A 19,742-nucleotide genomic window follows, 5' to 3' on the forward strand; every position below is an offset into this window, starting at 1 on the left:
CTGCAGCGTAGATCTCTGGACTATAGATTTAGGTAGTAGTACAGGACCATACTAGAGGTAGTAACAACACTTAGTAAATTCTAAAATTGTACGGATTTTCCAGAGAGAAAAAAACCCACATCTTGCACCTTGTACACATCTTGTAGCACCTTAATAATTAGTAGTTGTCACTAATAATAAACATGATTTCATACAGTAGTAATAATAATCATAATAATTCATAAATGAGATGTTGCAGTCTGCTGGAAACAATATAAACACCATAGATTATGGAGGACACATAGCAGGACGCCACTGTGCAGTAATATATCCCCTACATACAGTGCCATATACCACATATGAAGAGATAATAACATCAATATTCAATATTTATATCAAATAAAACCTACTTTATTGAGCATATTAATACAATACATCATTTTCTGCAGAATGATGGTATTTCACTACAGTAGTAAATAAAGTTATTGTGGAACTAGAGTAATTGGGAGCATTCCATTTTTGGGTTGAGAAGAAACTGGCATACATATAGTTAATCCAAGAAAAAAAAAAAGACTGCCTAACCAAAATCCTTTTTAAATTGTTTTGGATTGTTCGTATCCAAACTTTAAAATGGAGTAATGTGTTATGAAATATAATGTTCTTATTCTCCAATACATCTGCTTCAGTCTCTTGTATGTGGGAGTTGATGTGGCCCCAATATATCTAACTTCATATAATGTTCAAAATCTTAAATCAATAAAACATTATAAGTAAAGAAAAGTAAAGTTCAATTATTTCTTTCTTTAACAGGTTTATGGTCATGTCAAGCCCTTATCCAGGCAATTGAATAAATATTAATACCCCTCAAAAGGTAAGCGGAGTAGGAACAGCGGCATAGGAGAAAATCCCCAAAAAAGAGCTGTGGACAAAGTATAGCTGAAGAAGTTTACTTACAAAGAATCAAGTATACTCAATGGATTCATAAAACCATTGTATAGTATAAATATTTATCATATATTCTATATGTATTCATTAGAGTAAATACAATTGTTTTATAAATTATGTATTTATTCTGGTTTTGTTTTATGATATATTCTACTGTAAATAGTTATTACACAAGTAGAGAAGGGGTGCTGATCTCTCAAACAATGACTACATATATTTATAATAAAATATCTTAATGTTCATTTTTTTATGGCAAATTTAAAGTGCCAAATTAAATATTTGTTCACAGACCTGTGCGTAAACTTTATACAAGCAGTAAACCAGTAAAATACAGTTGTGGCCCAAATGTCACATAATAATTACCAATGTAGAAGCTGTGATTTTTTGCTGGTGTACCTCACCGTCTGACCTGCTAAAGGCGTAATGCCACTAAAAATGTCAGACGCGTTTTATGATGTGTCAAAGTAAACCACATGGCAAAACTCAAAACTGTCAGATAAAAGAGAACCCGGCAGTAAAAGCTTTATAAATATAATACAAGAGCATGTCTCATCTGCCTCTAGATGTACTTCACTAGCAGTTTGTAAACACGTCTCTTTTTACATACAGTGAAGAGACAACCACCAAAAAAAATGCATGACTTCTGACTTCTGAAGGAGAAAGGGGAAGGGGCTCACAAAGTCTTCTGAACTTGCAAATGAAGGTGTTAGTTTTATGCTTATACAGTATATATAAAATGTTGGATTCCCTGTAGCTTGTGCAGATGATATTTGTTGGGTTGATGCATTGTCTTTTTATGTATGTTTTATATCTGTGATGTGTATGAAATAAAGAATTATTTATCTCCCAAGCTTGTGCTATTTTTGTATAAGTGTTAAACATAAAACTATTTAAAAAACATATTTTTTAAAGACTTGGTTAAAATATGGGTAATATTTTGGTGACACCTTCAATAAAGAACAAGCGCAATAAACCTTACACCCCTCTTGTTTCAAACTTTATCTGCCATTGTCTATGTTGGCTATGCTCCTCCCACATCCACCTGGCCCCACCCATCATAGGGTATGAAAATGGTGAGAAGTTTTCCACACAGTGCACATGTCTAAATACACCATGCAGTAGAGGGACCACATTCTAGTAAGGACAGGAAGTGATCAGGGAGAGGACTTCTTGTCTGAGCAGACAGGCTGAGATTTGAAGTGCAGTGACATGTCAATCAAAAGAGGCACTGTCAGCCTAAAGAAAACATGACTCTTCTATTCAGAATATGACTCATCTATGCTCATTTATTTATCTTGAAAACAGCTGTTAATTTTAGATGATATGGGGATGACATTTAACCCTTTAACAGCAGGTATAACTGGTGAGAGCGGTAAAATTCTGGTGGCTGTCTTCTTTAAATATAGATCAGACAATTAATAAAAATTCATCAATTGTCCAAACTTTCCCATACATGTTACTTGTGTGGTGCATACCATGCTGCATTACTAAATAACACTATATTTTTATAGTATTGCTGATACAAGGTTGGCTAAGGATTTTGGCAATGTTTTACATATGATGATAGGAGACCTGGAAGACATTCAAAGTAATTAACAGCCCTCAGTGTGATCATTGGGCTTATCCAGACAGGTATATAAGCCAAACTACTTCTATCAATTGCCAAAATAACCACTGAAAATTGTAATGACAATTTATCTTCACCAGCCAAGGTGTGATAAGTTTCTTTTACTTGTTCATATTGTCCTTAAAACATATAATATCTGGTGACAGAGGCTTTAAGACCTCTGAAAGATTTGTAACTTTTCATCATGGGAGATTTGGGAGGTCCACGGACACAGTAAATGGTTGTCCGAACCTCTTTATATTGGCAAGTTTGGGCAATGATCATGGGTATAGCCATCTTTAAAGGAGTTGGCCACCCCCATACTTACCCTGATAGACTTTCTCGGCAATTTGCAGATACAGTGTGTCACATGATCCACCACCAGTAGGACTCTAGACTTCCTGTGACGTGCCATGTCCTGTTGGCTTCTAATGGATGGAAGTGGTTTTCCATGGTAACCACTCCCTTATCAGTAGTTTCAGGGTCATATCAAGGACATCCAGCATAGCCTTCCAACTGCTAATATTGTGGGGTTATCAGGGAGGGGGTTGCATACAGTAATGACTGTGCGGCACCCTTCATCCGCTGGTAGACATAGACATAGGACGTCATGTGAAATCCCAAGTCCTGCTGGCATTGGACCGCAGCATCCGTGGTTCCCTCAGACTACCGATAAACTTTACAAAGGAAGTACAATATAGGAAATCCTATACTTACCCTGGTAAAATGACCTCCATTAATATAATAGTACCAGTGTTTATGCTCACAGAGGATTTTAGATGACTTTGAGGTGGTTTTAAGTTCAAAAATATGCTGCGGGTTTTCTTCGGAAAGTCATGGTTGATCCTTGGTTGTCTGCCACAACTTTGCCTGAAGATTAGCTGCATACCGTGGAGTTAATCCATTTGCTGCCATTGAAATTGCCGCAAGATACAGTAGGATGCATATTTATCCTGTCAGCTGAAAAACGGAAATGTATATTGAAAACAAGATTATGTATTTTTGGAGTATATTTTTAGAACACTGCTTCAATATCTGATATAAACCTTTTGTGTGAATGTGGCCTTTTTGGCCATTCAGTCTCACATTTCTGTATTTATGATATTCCATTATGAAACCAAGTATGCCTATATATATATATATATATATATATATATATATATATATATATATATATATGTATATATTAAGAATATGATTCTGGAACATTTTTGGAATAGCTCCTTTCGGTACACCGTCCACAAAATGAACAATTCATGAAAAAAAAATTAACAGATGAAAACACAGCCCAATAAATTATTTTTTTAATTTCTCCAAAGCTGTATTTTTCATGTTAAGTGAAACATCCTCTGCTCCCTGCCATGCTCCCCCCAGCACAGATGGTTAATTCTGATCCCACAATAGACAGGCAGATTGCAGCTCAAATGAGGAACTTGCCAAGTAAGAGTATCTAACCAGCATTAAAATGATGCTTGATTCAATAATCAGTAATCCTGATAGCAGCAGGAAACTACCATTATGTTTAAATATTGTCAGCCCAATGTAATTTATCTGAGATCAGATTAAGACAATTATAGCCCAGCTTTGTGCGCAGTGTTATCTCGCTCACAGGAAATGGAATCCTCTCTGTGACAGTGGAAAGTAGAGGATATCTCAGCTGCACTTTCTTTTAGCAGCTTTATTTCAAGATCTGTGAGTTAACTGTGAAAATGAACCTGAACACCTCGCTGGCAAGTCCTCAGGACATCTTATGCGGCAAGAGTATCGAGGCAATAGCATGACATTCGAATTACTCTGGAGTAGTTAAACTTAACTTATCTTGACCTTGTCAAGTGCAGAACACCTATGACCTTCGAGTCCTGTACCTCTAAACCATGGACAGAATTACTAATCACGTAACTTATTCTAGTAATGTAGTCTGAGAAGAGGCAAAATGAAGTATTTTGGAGTACCCCTCATGCACAACATTTTGGGGACCAGTAGAACTATGTTTACTTGATTACTGGTGCGGCTTCCACCCTAATACAAAACTGCACATAGTAAGGTTTGCACTGTTTTTAGTAAATGAGCCATTGTCCATTTACACAATAACTGACATCTGCGTAGAAGAAAGGTATTAAAAATAAAATGGGTGCAGCAAAAGGTAAGTCCCAACCCCTGAGAATCTTATTCGTACAAAGATTAATACTGAATATTCTCTGACGAGACAAATAGATGAGGAATAGTAAAGGTATGTGTGAAAAGCTTATAAAATGCCCTACACAATGCCATTTTTTAAAAAAACTTTATTTTCAATTTTTAAAACAACCGCCTCAAGAAAGCACATAATACAATCATGAATATCAATGATTTGTACAAAAGGAGAAGTGCAGCTAAACCCCATAAAATAATATTACAGATATAAGAAGATCATACTCCCAACAAAGGCCTCCTCTTCCCTAGGGTGGCAGATGCACACTCAACCAACTACACACACACAACACTTATACAGAAGCTACTCCCCCTCCATATTTGAGGTGGTCTGGGCCGCCAGCTATACATTCCAGATCAAAGAGAATGAATGTGGGATACTCTTAGCAGCATAGGTAAGTAAGTACAAACTGGAAAATCTGTATTAATCAGTAAAATCCATTTAGCAAGAATGGATTCTGTTTCCGAAGTTCTTGAGGAGGCCAGTGGTGGGATCCGCAGAGATCAGGTACTTATCACTTTGATCAATTTAAATCATGTAAAAACCCCTTTAGGCTTGGGAACTCATTTTGACAATTTCACTGTGGCACAGGGAAGGAGTTCTGTCTTTGGATCACAAAAGTTAAATTTGGCACCCTGAATCTGCAGCAATATTTTTTTATATTTTAATCCTGCAGTGGTATCTGGTGCACAGTTACATGACAGAACTCTGCTGCAGGTTAGCCTGGAGGATTCTGCTGTGGCGATTCCCAACATACCCATCTGCTCAGTGCCAGGATGTTTGAAACTAGGTTTCCTAACCTAGAAAACACCTTGAAATCTATTTTGACCATTCCTATAAGTGTCAGCAATGTAATATTCAATGCCTCACCCTGATTCTACCTCACACACATGGATGAATGCAGTGATTTCATTTGATCAGATCCATACATGGGGTAGATTTTGAAAAGGTTTCTGTGTAAAGGTCCTTCGATGACATCACCCTGGACACATTACAAGAAGTGCTGGAAGGTGAGAAGGAGGCATGTATGAGGACGGGAGGGACTGCTGGACTTGGCTGAGCATGGCATGCCATTTCTGACTCGTTGCTAGATCTGTCTGTATGCCAGGTAAGATAAAAAAAAGTTGATTTTGTGGTGATGTGAGGGAAGCAAATTTAGCTAAATGAAGGGCAGAATTTTGTTAATATGGGAACCTTTCCCTAGATGTATTTGTGAACAATTTTGTGACATGTTCCCTTTAAAGAGGTTGTCTGGGAACAGTTTTTTTTTCTTTTTTATTAATATATGCTTACCTCTGTTTGTATACAGAGACTTATTGGTGACATCATGTCATGACAATGTGGAACTTATACAAGCTGTCGGTGCGGCAGTGGTAGTATGCAACATGAAGGATTACGCCACAATGGATCTGGGTGCTGGAGAGGTTTGTATAACTTGTTTGTTATTTTTACTCCACATGGGTAAAATAAAAAGAAAAGGTCACTCATTTCTGGCACCCTTTTTTGACACCATGGGGGTCATTTACTAAGCACCCGATTCGCGTTTTCCCGACGTGTTACCCGAATATTTCCGATTTGCGCCGATTGTACCTGGATTTTCCCAGGGATTTTGGCGCACGTGATCGGAATGTGGCGCATCGGCGCCGGCATGCGTGCGATGGAAATCGGGGGCGTGACCGAACGAAAACCCGATGTATTCGGAAAAACCGCCGCATTTAAAAACGGAAAATGTGTCGCTCGGGACGCGCTTACCTTCACTCAGCCGGCCTCGGTGAATTCCGGCCGCGTTCAGATGCTTTTCAGCGCCACCTGGTGGACGTCGGAGGAACCACCTTATTGAATCCCGGCCGGACCCGAATCCAGCGCAGAGAACGCGCCGCTGGATTGCGAATGGACCGGGTAAGTAAATCTGCCCCCATGTTCCTCATTTCCCCTGCTTTCAAGTCCTGGCTGAAACAGAACTCTGGCCAATCATTGTCCTCAGTGGCCACACATACAAGACAAGTGACAACTAAAAAGTGATTGGTATCAGCTGTCACAGGAACGTCATTTTGTCTGTTTTAACCTATGTTCTATATGCAACATATCAGTAAATCTGTTCATATGAGCAAAAGTGAGTATATGATCACAATTCGCATGCGTTGATTAGAGACTACAAATGTTAAGGTTGTCCAAAGAGCGTTTTCATGGTCATCATAGTCAATGACACTAAGTATACTCGATTCCACATGGAACTTCAAGTATTGGAGGAATTCTGAGTCCTTCTTGTTGTATTAATGTTAACAGAAACAACATGAAAAAGAAGCATTGAACACAATGAATAGCAGATAGAACAGGATCAGCATTGCAAAGTGTTGATTGTAGCCTATGGACATCTAAGCGAGTTTAGGTCATCTAATAGGGCATTCTCATCAGTAGGCTTGTGGTGGCTAAATCTTCCATACTTTATTATTTATATGTCACCCCGCTGCAACGCTGTATGTTATAATTAGGAGGAGAAAAAGGGAACATCACAAGGTTCTTGACCAGGAGCTATCAAGGTCAGCAAAGGACAGCATCACTTTGAGAGCAAACAAGGTAAGATGAAAGCCTTTATTGCTATAGGATAGCAGCACATCATATAACAAGCCAGAGGCAAATGTTCCTGCAATCTTATGCAGATCCTATCATTGTTAGATGTTAAGAACACAGCACAATTACTATGGGAATATGGATGATGTCTTTCTTATACATTCATCTAGGTTAAAGACTTGAGCAGACTATACCTCCCTTGTGGTAGCTGCTGGTATTATAATGATATTCTATAATCAAAATATGCTAATGTTATGATCACTTGATCCTGATGCTACACTGACTCCATTCTACTGATATTTGATGGGACTGATACCTTTGCCAGCTGAGAGGGTAACAATATTGGCAAGGCATATGCCATGCATGGCATGTCACTACTGCAGAGAGAAAGAGCGAAGCCAGCGGCGTGTGAAACAAAGGAGTATTGTGCTATGAACCTCCTCATTTACCAGGGAGCTCCCATATGCTAATGAAGGACAGAGGGGAAGTGCTAATGCAGATTCGTGACTGATAGGTTTCCCTGATAATTTTCCCTTTCAGAAGCATTTTTCAGGTGTGGAAGTTAATTAAATATGGCTGCTTGTTAAGGTCATTGCCTTGACAACAATTACTGATGAACACGGGACATCCATGGGTATACAGAAAGATTAGCTTTTATCCCTAAAGGATGGACAAAGCGAAACTGCGGAAGACATAAACAGAAAACAAATGTAGAAATTGAATATATAACATTTTGCTTCCAAATATATTCTGAGGCCAATCATTTACTTTAAGGAAATCTGCCACTTCCCGTGGTAGGTTAAGTATTAATGCTGCTCAGTTGATCCCAGAAGCGTTAATAGAAATATATGTTTATTAGGAGCATTGCTCCTGTAGATTTCCTTTTATTTGTATACAAATTAAACTTTGGGGCTTCCAGAGGGTGTCACCGGGGCTCTGGTCTTAACACGCCCTCTGAAGCCCTTCTCCCTCGCCTCCCTGCTCCTTTATACGCTCGCCTTCCCGCTATCCGCTGGAAATCTTCTGGCAGCACACAGTGTTCCCCTCTTTTCATTGAAAACATGTGCACACTTGGAAGAGGGGTGCATGTACACATGGGAGCCAGGAGGAATAGTTCTGGATGAAGCGTGGACAGCTAATGGAAGTATAATATGTCATGATACATAAATAGACCATTGTCTTTTCCTAGAATAGTCTGACAAACATACAGCATGTTTACCTAGTTTAATATGGCTGCTGTACCCTAACATTATGCCTGACATTAATGACAACCTAGTATGAATGACCAATTACACAAGTTATATAGATGCAATACATAACAATGTTTGGAGGTCCTTTCTAAAAAAAGAAGCAATGTGACCTCTGTGTCCAAAATCCTATGATTGACACTGATTTAGAGCACAACTCAACCCTTTCGAAATGGGTAATTTTAATGATAAAGACAAAAAGAAGTGCACATGGTTGAAGACGAGTCAGGTAACACGCTGAAGTATAGCTGTAACTTTCCACAGTGATATTATGCACAAGGCTTTCTATGAGAAGGCTGGTGACTGTCTGACCTACTTATATTGGCTGATTATAAATTAGGACTTTATTTAAAAAAAATAGACAAAATGCATGAATTTGAAATTCAAATGTAGGATAAATTTCCCTAAATTTTGAGTGAATTGAACGTTTTGACAGCTGATTGGGATGGCAGGTTCAGTGTATCGCTGACAGCTGTCTGAATGCTTCTTGTATGAAAGATGGGCATCAAGCAGTGTGACCAAACACAGCAGACTGGAAGTATTCTTAATAATACACCCCAAACTGCTCATAGTCCTACTTTATTATGTCATATGGGACCTTGTTTGACTAAATTCACCAATGGAAAAATAACTTAAGTTTTACAGAAAGAAAGTGAATGGATAAAGTTGAAGAAAAGTGTTTATCCTTAGATTACTTAAAATATATTGTATTTTAGGCAGGATATGTCATGGTAAACATTGTAATGCCACTATGCTTTCACTTGAGTTTCTGTAGCTTTAAAGGTGTTTGTTTTTTTTATTTAAAGTTTTTGGTGTTAAATGTGTGTATGTGTGTGTGTGTGTGGGAGGCAGGATAACAACCTGTAAAGCCAGATTACAGGGGGACTAAGAGTGCCTCGGGTTCATTAGCATCATTTTAAAAGTTGATTTTAGAAGGAAGGAGGCCATGGATAACAAATATAAGAAGATTACCACAGTCATAGTGTTTAGAAGTTACAGTATTTTTAGAAGTGTCTGCGCCACTATTGTGTCGCACGTGGCCCTTTTGTGGTGCAGCTGCACTGGCCTCCATGCAACACATATTAGGGGGCATGCCGTCAGACGGTCCGACTGATTCTGACAGAGCGCCGTATTAACCTGCAAATTGTATTGCACGCCCTATGTTAAAGGTGCACCACAAAAAAGATGGCGACCTCTGTCGGGCCAGTGCAGGGAAGCAATTTTTTGCGCACGACCTTAATGAATCGGTCGCACCCAGCATTATACATGGAAATAGCACTTTTAGTGAAGTTTCTGACTTTCTAAGTAAATCTGCCCCACTGTATCTGAGAAAATCTAAAGAGAAATCTAAAGTGAAGTATTAAATAATAAAATAAATCAGTGCAAAAGAAAGCCTGGAGACCATCTATGAGAGTCACATGGGTTCCCAGTATATGGTCGGAAGGAAACAGACGTAAAGCTCTTTCCTAGTGTAGTAAGTAGAGTGGGTGGTTGGAATATTCAGCTGGTGTATGCTCTCACCTTATAGCACTTTTGGAGGCGCTTTGAAATATCTCTCCCGATAGCTGCTGACATCTGTCTCCTAGCGTTGGACTGCTCCAGGGAAGGCAGGCGTCGCTCTCATGTGCAGTGAAAAAGGATCCAAAACTTGGTGTCGGAGTTCTCGGATGTCACTGGTGCTCGGGTGAATAAATTCTATTACGTTGTATAGGAACAAATTTATTTTGCAACGCGTTTCGGCCCGGGATTCCATATGCCTGATGAAAGCTCGAATCCCGGGCCGAGACGCGTTGCAAAATAAATTTGTTCCTATACAACATAATTGGAGAATTTATTCACCCGAGCGCCAGTGACATCCGAGAACTCCGACACCAGGATTTGGATCCTTTTACACTAAAATAAATCAGATAATTGCAATACTCTCTATGCACAATCTGACCCAAATCCTCTGTTGTGAGTCCTCCTCTCATACCCACGGTACTGTAAATAATTTGCACAAAAATAACACATAGTTCACACATGCATACACCCTGGTCACATCGTTCACATGAAAATGTTCATTAACTTGATTGTATAAATAGAAAAGATTTTAAAAAATGTGAATATACTGCAAACTCCAACCCTGCCCCTCCTAGAGTTTGTTGTGCTACCATTTCCCTTAGTTAAAAATGAAGAAGAGGAATGATCCACTGTTTTATATATGATTTACGGTTAAAAATAATGCGTTTTGATATATGATACAGAAGAGCCAAGTAATTGGAAAATGTAACCAGCTATGGATGTGAAACAATCACAAAGAAGAAAGAATTGACGGAAAGTTTTATGGACCATAAAACTACCTTCACATCCTTGAGGAACTTATTAAATCAACTCTGTTGGCCTTCTTAGAAACAAAGCGGCTAGCAGAAGACATATTTAAATAATGTTTAAGGTAGGGGCTAGTAAAGTATCCCCCTATTCACCTTTTTATACAAAGAGCTTGTGTATTGTTACTGTAAACCATCAGTCAATAATTCAACTTTAACTTCTTTTTTTCTCTATAACTTACATTACTCCACAGCATGTGTCCCATGACTCCAGAATGACTTACCTATTGATTGATTGAAAATTTGACCTATTACCTGGTAACATAAGGACAACTACTAAGTAAGAAGTCCCATTGGCGCACATTTACATTAAATGCAGTTTGCCGGTGTATAGTGGAGGGTGCGCCAGATTCAGGATTTCTGGTGCCCGTTCTTCATGAATCTGGCGCTCCCTGAGTACACCAACTTTTTTTAGGTGCACCTAACATAGGGCTGGCGTCACACTTCTGTCAGACTTTGCATGATAAATCTGCCGCATGGTCCGACTGAGCCCCAAAACGCCCCCTAATTTGTGTCGCATGATACCTAGTACAGCGCCATAAAATGGTTGTGTGTGACACAAATGTGCCGCAAACTCTTCTTAAATACCAGTGCAAGAAGTTTGCACCTAAAAGAATGTGAAAAGTCACACAGAAAACTGGTGCATGTCCCTTAGTAAATGTGACCCATTATATTGTAATTCATGTCTTTCTAGTCCTGAATAAATGCTAATATCTTGTGTCAATTCTCATCTTTATGCCACCGATCAATCCACTGATCAGGTTGGGGGGCTGCCTTGGGTCTAACAGTATAATTTATTCTGGGGGTCTTATCATTAAATGGGATGAAAGAGTGACAAGAGGTGAATAAAGCAAGAGTCCACTTTACCATTCTAGGAGGGAGAGGCCATCTTTGTTTCACAACCTGGGCCTTTGATATAGCTGACTGTCTTATATACAGTAAAGACCTAGGCTTGAAGGTGCACTGTCCATACTGTATAAATGGTGATGCTCATCTCACTATACCTCCATAGGTAGTACACAGAAAGTGATCTGGAGCATCAGATAACTAAAATGGTTGCCCATCGGTCAATGTGTTGTGTTTAAGAGGAAGAGGTTTATGAGCACGGCTACCAATTATAACAATCGTCTAAAGTCTTCTTCTGAAGGAACACACACTAAAGGATTGCGATCACTTGAGTGACCACTGGCTCCCTTAAGGCCTATTTCTAGACTATTGAACCTTTATTCAGTCACACCATTCAACCAATGGATTGCTTGTACACTTTTATATATGATTTCTAACTATAGATCATTTAACTATTTGGCCCAGGAGAGACCGTGGTAGCGGAGATTTGTGATGCAGTTCAAGACCTCGCCTGTATTTATTCAAGTAACAGGTAGTACACAAAAACAGCCTTCACATTCAGGCATCAAACATGAACAAAATCCTACCCGTCTAGGTGCTAACTAAACAGAGTTCCTCTAACTCACCACTAAAACATAAAGTTACCTGCAAGGTCATCGCTTGTTCCAAGTCAGGCTGTAGTGTGCTCTACCAGACCTCCTTTCACAGCCAACTCTTTCCGCTCTGCTCAGCAGCTTTATGAAGCCTGTTTACGCTGCTACCACCACCTGTGTCCAAGGTGCTGAACAACACAAAACTTGGCCTATCAGGGATGTGGAATGGACCGCCCCACTACTAGCCTGCAAATCCATTCCATTTAAATCCGGCCCAGGATAGTTTTAAACAACTGCTCCAACAAATAACTTATTCGAGCCATACTTCCAGGATTTACAGTGTTTGCAGCTGGACAAACACAATCTCCACATTAAAGGAAACCTACCACTTAAAAGTGGTAGGTTTTATACATATATACATGGCTCAGGCTGAGCTGGTGCCAGAGCATACTTTTGTTAGGGGAACAAAGCCCCTATCGCAGATTTATAAGTTATATTAACTTATAACTCGGCGCACCGCACTTGCGCTGGATTCTAAAGTGCTGGAGAGCCGGTGACGTCACCGAGCTCTCCAGCACACGCGCGCCTGCGCAACTTAGCACGGGGGAACAGGCTAAGTATATGTGTATAAAACCTACCACTTTCAAGTGGTAGGTTTCCTTTAAGGCCTTTCATAATAGGAAAATCCAGGGGAAACATATCGCCCATCCATAGTTCCCTTCAGTGTTTCACACTATGCTCACATTTATTCCTCCGTACAAATACATCCAATCCTGCGTGAATTCTGCTCAACACTGACCTGCTTGGCTAGGTAATGGGATCACTTTCTTTCCAAACTACTCTTTCTAGTAATCTAACTTACTTTTATCAGAACTCATTGACAATTGGAATAATTTGTGCAAATATTCTCATTGTCTTTTATAAAGGTATTGTTTGGCACAAAAATACAACAAGTAGTGGAACACACTAGACTCCCTAGAATGTCCAGAATCAGCAGCATATAGAAAAGAAAACGAGCCACTAAAAGAAAATCATTCTTAGTGGCTCGTTTTCTTTTCAATATTCTCATTGTGTCTGGTTCAACTACAACTAGATAATCCAAGGAATCAACCACCTTACTGGAGCTTAAGGAACAACCACAAACATTAAGTGGAAGTTATAAGAATGTGGGTGCCATAGGAGGATTGTGCCATCCAGGTGACATTTTCCTAGTGATATGACATCACATTTTCCATCTAATAATCTTTTTCAGAGGTTTTCTTTTCTTATAAGGATAAAAAATCTCAGTAATATGGGTCTGCAACATGAAACTGATATATGGAATTGCAGATGCTTTTTGTATCACCATATAGATTCCAGCATAAAGCTTTGCCATGCACATCATCCCTACTAAAGATTTTCTAAGGAGAATCTCATTGCCCTAGAAATGTATAGAACAATTTATTCTTGGGAATTAGAGACTAGAAATGCAGTTTCCTTGTATTTTCCCAACTGTCACAGTTAACCTTCCTTGTATTCTGACATTCATGGTTAACCAAGCTATATAAATTTAAACATATGTCACAGCCAATTAGTAACCAGTGATTTACCATATGGGCAGCTGACAGATGAGTCTAAAGGAAAGCTTACCAGCTGAATGTTCAGGACTGTGAATTATGCCTCTGTAAAAGACTTACATTAAATTACAACAGATGCACAATTAACAGCTGTATGTATTTATTCAGCGGAGTTACAGAAGATAAGCTGCTCATTTTACAACCTCGACTTCAACTCAAGATTGTGTTTTCTTTGTGTAATAGTGTACAAATAATTATGTTACCCAAACAGTGATGGAACTTAGTAGTACATAGTATACCATACCGACACATTGGGGCACTAAGGGCTTTGTGCCAGTTTTCTATCGGACTTTGCACGTACTTTCTAACATAAACTGCTTGCACAGGTATTTAAGAAGTGTTTGCACCACAAATGTGTCACATGCGACCCTTTTGGGGGCGTTCTGGCACTCAGTCGGACTGTGCGCCAGATTTAACATGCAAAGTCTGTCGCACGCCCTATGTTAAAGGTGCACCACAAAATAAGATGGTGAACTCTATCAGACCAGTGCGGAGAAGTGACAGATTCATGATTTCTGGTGCACGTAACTAGTGAATCTGGTGCACAAGCAGTATACACGGAAATCGCATTTTTAGTGCAATTTCCCACATTCTTAATAAATGTGTCCCAATGTATGCAAAGCTTGCAAGGTCTTATCTAAAGTACTTACCGTAATAATTAGTTGCCCTACTCCTGGTCAAAGCTCCAATAAGGTACAATATCAGTGGTTGGTTATCATCACCCCAGGAGTAGAAAAAAGTGAGATGATTTTTGGAATGATTCCGAAATCATGTTTTTTTTTACCCCTCCAAGAACAGAGCAACTAGTTATTACATTTTGCATTTGCAAAGTGGGTCCAAGTAAAAACTAACCCATACCAAACAGTTCTGCTCCTAAAAAGAGTGACTCCAAAAATGAGAAACTACACTGAGGGTAGCCCTGCTCCCACTTAGACATTTAAGCACAGTACCTCTGGGACCTTCATATTTGGAAAACTGGAAGTCAACTGATGTATTGTCATGTTTGGTAAAGGTCATGTCTAGAGATTAAATAGGGAGAGGGGATGACAAGTTGTAAGACTCTGTTCACATAACACTTACCTGCTTTGTTTTTGTTGACATTACAGGCACCACAACTGGATCTGACAGTCCCTATTATAAGTCAGACATCATTGGTCATCTGTATTTAAGGGATCCAGAAGAAGTCATAAATACAATGGCTTTGCTAGTGAGAACTTAGCCTAAAGAAGATAGCAGCCAATACATGAACCCGCATTGCCTTCTATTTATGGAAGCTTCGCACTAGACAAACCCCTTTTGCCAGTTTTTTGTTTGAGTATAGATATAAAGAGGTTTATGGAATGTTTGGGTGAACTTCTTTAAGGCCAGGCAAGGTGCTTTGCCGACTGGACTTAAAATCTTGTTTTCGAATTCCTTCTTTCTCCATTTTGTACAAGAGTACAGTGATTGGATGTCTCGGAAAAAAAGCCAAAACTGGTAGGAGACAGCATCTACATGGTCCACTTGATTTTTGTAACCACTAGGTTTCTGATGGCCAGACCACTGTGAATAGATACTCTTCCCTTATGCTGAAGATAATGTTGAATTAATTGCAAAAAGATAATTTGTGAATGCACACTCACTCACCAGCCTATGACAATGAGCCCATGAGAATACATACTCATCTTTCAGCCTAGTACAACAAAAAGGCTACAAAAAGTGGCGTGAGCTCAGGGTGGATCCCGGGGCCTTGATACGCCTCATTTCTCTCTGTATAAGAATATATTTACCCTGCAGCTGTACCACTGGCACCACAATAGGAAGCATTTTCCAGCAAGACATGAATATGATCCAGCTTTATTCAAATCAGAGGTGCACCAATCTAATAATTATAATGAGGAGGAAAGTACTGAGCGTGTAATGCAGGGCCCAATCTATTACCACCGCTAAGAATGTGGAGCTAAGGACCCGTATGTGTAGATAATGACTTCTGAATTCTAAACAGATAGTTAACCCATTTGCTGTGGAAAATGCCAGAGGTGAGATGAGGGGACACATACAGAAGACCCCTCTGCAGCAGTCGAAGGTTTTCTACTTAAATAGGATGTACAGCATTGCAGCATGAAGTCTATATCCACCAAGGATTCCTTTGATCTCCGTCATTAGGCATTGAGTTTCGTGCTTGATTTCCATGTTAAGGATGCATACCATTGCCCAGCATACTTAATATGAAAATCAAGGAATGCCTTGGTGACAGAGTATGCTGAAGCAGTAGCCATTCATCTACTTTAAATGGCTTGAATTCAGGCACAATCTACAAGTAAAATGAGTTTAGTGGTGTCTGCTCCTTAATAAGCTGCCAGATGAGAGCTGCCCAGCATTCCTCCAGCCCTTTTGGGCACAGGAACAAGGAAAAAGTAGGCTGGTAAAATTTAATGTTCATATTCTAAAGGCAGAATCTGCTTCTTCCTTCAATTACTATAGCACTGGTGATCTCAGATCAGAATTTAAATGGAAATAGACTGGATACAAAGAGTTGTGACACAGTAATAATGAGCATGCAGTACGGTCATAAAGCTATAGCTTTTGATACTACACAATATAAAAGGTCTGAATTCAGGGCCTGCTCCAGGTTTCAGTAGGCCCCTGGGTGACAGAGCCTCAGTGGGCCCCTTTGCTGTAAACTTACATGGTGGCATTAAAAATACAGAAACTTCAAGGACATCTACCATCAGATTAACTGATGGTAGATGACTTACGCACTGTACTGTGTGTCCCAAACTTCATTTCTTATATCTTTGCATGGCTGCATTTCTGTAAAAAATAAGTTTACTGTAATGTAATGCCAGCCGCGTTCTGAGAGACGGTGATGTCATCAGATGTCTTGTCAAATCTCACTGCCTCTCAAATGCGGCTGGCACAGCCCCCGGGTTCAGCATAAATTATATTATAGTTAGTTTATCATCCCAACATGGTTATATTATATACAACCCCCACATGGTTGTATTATATGCTAAGATTCAGCAGTGTGGCCCCCCCAAAAGCTCAGGGCCCACGGACTTGCCTGGGTATGTCTGCTGCTGGTGCTTGCACTGGGTCTGATAAAGTAGCAAATTTTGGCCACAACCATAGTTCTAAACTTGCACTATACAATTAATTTTAATGCTACCAGTACCTCAATGTCAGCAAAAGTGTCCTGTATCTGAAAGAAGGTCATAAACAGTGAAATACCCATTGTTAGAACCGTCTGAATGGATTCTGGTTCTGAGCTTGTTAACCACACCTAGGGCTTCTCTGCAGGAGTTGTGAGAGCTGCCTTACAGAGTTGCTCCATTGGCTGAGCCGGATGTGTCTTATGTGGAAAGCTGGATGGTTTCATCTTGCTTTTGGGTTGGAGGTTTTTAGGTGTGGGTTGATTGATTGATAGCCAAGACCAGAGCCGTCGCCAGCACTGAGCGCACTTGGGCAAGTGCCGGGGCCCAGAGCTGCCCACATAAGGCTGTACATAACGATTCTAATGAATCCATAGGGTGTCAGGGGGGCTTATATAAAATAACCATGAGTGGGCTGTATATAAAATAACCATGAGGGGGCTGTTTGGTATGATAAACTAGGGAATACTTTAGGGAACATGAGACTGTATTAGTTTCTGAATTTTTAATGCAGCCATAAAGAGGCCCACATAGACTCTGTTGCCCTGGGGCCTACTGAAATCTAGAGCCGACCCGGGGCTAGAGAGTCAGCTGTGAGGGCGGTGTCCAGGAACCTCTTATATATCCAATCCTCAGATCACTCAGGGCAGCTTTTCTTATGTGATTTGTAGTACTGCTTTCTGTTTGTATTTTGCTGACTTGAATCTTGAGCCTGATCCAGAACCTAAAAGTCAAGTCTGATCCGACACCCCCAAACCTGTACCTGTGTGACCCAGAACCTTAATGCCCCAACCTGATCCAGAACCCTGGATCTGTACCTGAGCCTGTGTCCTACCTGATAGAGAACCTAGAATCCCAACTTGATCTGTATCCTTGAACCCCCAACCTGATCCAGAATCCCTTACCTGTACTTGAGTCTGAATCCTTACTGATCCAGAACCTAGAACCTTGCACCTGAGCCTGTATACTGCCTGATCCATAACCTTGAATTCAAAGCTGATCCGGATTCCTGTTTCTGAGTCTTTTCCCAAATTTTCTTGTGTTTGTATATTTATCTGTCTGTTCATCTTACTTCTGTTCTGAGAACATACTGAGAATAGGAATTGTTGACCAGTAGTTGGGGTTGTGGGTTGGTTCAGGGTCTGCAACCCTTTCTTTCCCTTTACACCCAAAATGTTCTTAAGAGACAGACTAGTAGCCTAATACCCTCAGAACCTTGTGCTCTGTGCCCACAGTAGGGCACAGATTCCCGACAATCATAATATATAGATCTACGGACACTAGGTGGCTTTGTATTACATAATTAAATAAGAGCATTCTCCCATTGATTATATAATGTGGAAGAAATAATTTAGAGATCTATCTGATAGAACAAGAATAAAGGATAAAGATCTTATCTGTCTGTAGCTTCTGTCTGTAGCTTGAAGCTTTAGTCTCCTCACCATGTGTTGCTTGCTGGCAGGAAGTCAGCATCAGTGTGTTAGTAGCTCGTCCTGAAATGTAAGGGTGGGGGCTAGAGGCACAGAGCAGCTCAACTCAGTGCAGCCTCAGACAGGAGAACAATATATCTGCCGACCAGCAGCAAACAATATTGTATAGACGTGGACTGATAGAGACAGGTTGGAATGCTGAAATGCTGTAATTTTGGTAATTTTGTGTGTTTTCTAAACAATGTTAAAGCCTTCAGTCTTTTTTTTTGTGGATGAGATAAAAAAAAATGGTACAAGAAGCATCACAAACATATTGGGGCAGATTTACTTACCCGGTCCATTCCGATCACGTGCGCCAAAATCCCGGGGCAATTCGCAGAAAATTGACGCAATTCGGAAATATTCGGATAACCCGTCGAAAAAACTCGATTCGGACAAAACACGGAAGAAAAACAGAGACAACACGCAATGGATTTGCAGTGGAATTGCAATACACACACCAGTGTGAATCCAGCCTTTAGCAGAAGGTCTGCTGCAATTGCTATCGGTAATGGCAATGCAAAAAACACAGACAGTATTTTTTGGCAAAAAACCTAAAAATGCCTAAAAAAAACAGCACTTGTTAATTCATTCAAACAGACAAGTATATTAATTTAAAGGAGATAATTGTGCATTAGAGTTCTCCCCATAGGTTGTTACAAGTTATAAGGCAGGAGGAATGACTTTACAATGTTCCTGCATTTGCCAGGGTGGCCCCAATGGTCATTATTTACTGTCATTTCCCACACTGTGGAATCTAGTTCATTAAGGTCAAATCCTTTCCTTAGCTGGAAAGCCACTACACTGTATGCAAAAGCTGTAAAGGTGGGGGTGGGAGTCTAGTGGATCAACTGACTAGCTGGGCAGATGGGAAGAACAATAGAGGGGTGGAGAGGCAGCATGTACTTTTTACAATGAAACCACTTGACCATCTGAAATTCGGCCATGTTATGACCTTGCTAATACTTTTTTATGGACATGAGTGGAGTGAGGTCATTCTTTTGTGACCACTTCATAAAAATGTTAGCAGCAATTTAAAAAGCAATTAGCAAGCCATAAACTACATTGATGCTCACACTTCGTTAAGCCGCCACAAAGAAACTTTATTCCAATGTCCGCATTCTATTAACGGAGACGTTCAGAAAATATGTAATTGGCCCTGGGAAAACATCATCAAGAAAA

The sequence above is a fragment of the Engystomops pustulosus genome, chromosome 4 (genome assembly GCF_040894005.1).
Source record: "Engystomops pustulosus chromosome 4, aEngPut4.maternal, whole genome shotgun sequence".
NCBI classification, from domain to species: domain Eukaryota; kingdom Metazoa; phylum Chordata; class Amphibia; order Anura; family Leptodactylidae; genus Engystomops; species Engystomops pustulosus.